Source organism: Egretta garzetta, unplaced genomic scaffold (genome assembly GCF_000687185.1).
Source record: "Egretta garzetta isolate BGI_Z169 unplaced genomic scaffold, ASM68718v1 scaffold650, whole genome shotgun sequence".
NCBI classification, from domain to species: Eukaryota; Metazoa; Chordata; class Aves; order Pelecaniformes; family Ardeidae; genus Egretta; species Egretta garzetta.
Window position 1 is genome coordinate 753,545 of NW_009258374.1, and position 2,219 is coordinate 755,763.

At 50.4% G+C, this 2,219-nt stretch overlaps 1 protein-coding gene across 1 annotated transcript in view; it reads right to left on the bottom strand.

Annotated features, from left to right (window-relative positions):
* Positions 1-2,219, bottom strand: part of CRACR2B (calcium release activated channel regulator 2B) — a 26,978-nt gene that overhangs the window by 10,986 nt on the left and 13,773 nt on the right. The gene's annotated exons all lie outside the window — the stretch shown is intronic.

The window sequence follows — 2,219 nt, forward strand, 5'->3', positions numbered from 1 at the left end:
CAAGGTGCCCACCTTGGCACGGCCCACTGCCTTGGCACTGGCGGAAGGGAGATGTACTTGCTCTGTAAGTCTGGAGATTCCTGACATGTCCCCACAAATTATTTCTGGGGGCAAAGGTGGGGGAAGAAGAGTCTGCAGCCTGCCAGATCTGCCTCTGGCAGCAGTTTTGAACTGACCAAACACCTGCAGGCAGCTCTGGACAGGCATTCCTTCGTGCTGCCCACAGCCCAGGGGAGGACTACAAAGATTATTTCTTCAGTAACACCTGGGTTATTTTAAAAGGCAAAAAAATAAGAAGCTGCTTTGTTGGCCAGAACTCCCAGGACACCTTTACTGCAATGCAGTCCAACAAAAGTGGACGCTTTGGTCTCCACAGATGACCTCACCCAACTAGCAACTTTGAGGGGAAAAAAAACCCAAAACATTTTCTACATGTTAAACTGGTGTTCAAGAGAAGCTCCAGCCTCAGAAACAATCCAGCACTGAGAGGTTCACAACTGTGGAGCACGTATCTTCCAAGGCAAAGGACCCCCAAGTGCATAGCGACCCTTTGGTCCACACTGCTATCAGGCTGTGGTTCTGCCAACCAGTGGCTCTCCAGTGAGGAAGTCCTCAGGGTTTGAGCAGGTTCACTCAAAGGCACTCTCTAGACACACAGAAACAAGGAAATGGTGTTACAACCCACTGGAGCGGAGTTGCAAGCTTCAAGTCACCTATGGAGCAAAGGGACTCCCAGGCCATCTGCTATGGCACCACCCTACCTGGAGAGGAAGTGGCCTGCAGAGTATGTACCTGGATAAGAAAGGAGAAACAGCGGGGCATGTTTTGCCATTGGTTCTGCCATGCTTTATTGGCCTGCCAGGTTTGTGTAACATTTGGCTCTTCACCGGGATGACAAAGGGACAGATGTGACATCACAGCTGTACAACACACGATGGCAAGGATTCCACAACAACAGCACATGTACAAGCATTCTGGATGGGAAAGATTCTGGTTTATCAGTGAAATACAAATACGTGTCCAATGTAGCCGAAGTCCCAAAACACTCTTCATGATAAGCAGACATGAAATTTGCTCTATCAATAACTCCATAGCCAGATGGATCACGGGTGTGAAACTGAAGCCGCAACCCCTGGGTCTTAAAAGCACCCAGCAGTGGTTTGCACACAGGCAGAAATAGCCACACATGACTACCTGTGACCTAGCCACTGGGCCAAAACAGTGCCCCACTGTGCCGTGGGGCCAGGGTCTGCCCACCCTGGCAAGGGCGGAAACTCTTATGAAGAGCAAGGTATTAAGCTGGGCACCAAGAAGTGCAAAGGAGCGGTAGCTGGGTTGCTATCAGCAGCGTACAGCCCAACCCCTCCTTCCAACCACTTCAAAATCTTTGCTATGAAAGAACCACTGTTCATCACACCTTCATTTCACAGAAATAACACAACTCTTCCCAGCACTAACAGAGGGTATTAAAACCTTGGGTTTCTTTTTAGCCTGTAAAAGCACTGATACACTCTGCCAGAGAGTGTGTCACACACTAGGGATCCCCATCAGAAGGCTGGACTCTCCTTTTTGCTGCTGCAGGAAAGTATTGCTATTTTCTCTCCCCCTTACAGTGGGACAGGTTGGACAGCAGATCTTCTGCAGATATATGACGATAGCAGCATCTCTGCAATCCCTTGGAGCCCTGCTGTCCTGTGGACTGAAACGAGAGTGGCCAACAAGATGTCCTAGCAGGTAAAGGAAAAGAACCTTCCTCCAGTGCAGGCTTCAATCTGCCCAGCATGACGCAGGCTTGCTAGATGAGCAAAGATGGTAGGAGGGGTTCACCCTGCTGCCCCATCCCTGCTGCCAGCACAGGGAGAAGGGAGAAAGTGGCTGCTCTGTACTATGACCCTCTTTTAGGTCCACCTGCAACTCTCATGTATCAGAGCAGCCCTGAGAAGGTCCTAGCAGGGGAAAAGGAGAGAACAGAGGAGAAGCAGACAAGCTTTGCACACATGGAGGCACATACCTCGGTGAACCACGGTGTCCACGGGCCACCCACCCCACCCACAGGAACCCAGCAGCTGATGAAGCACTCCGGGTGGGAAGAGGCAAACAAAGCACTTTTTTTGCCTGCTTGCACTGGACTCTGCTACAGAGTGACTGTGTTTATTACTTCTCCAAGAGGGAGCAGGAAGCTCTGGTGCACACACACACACTTAGAAGTTTTAAAAATG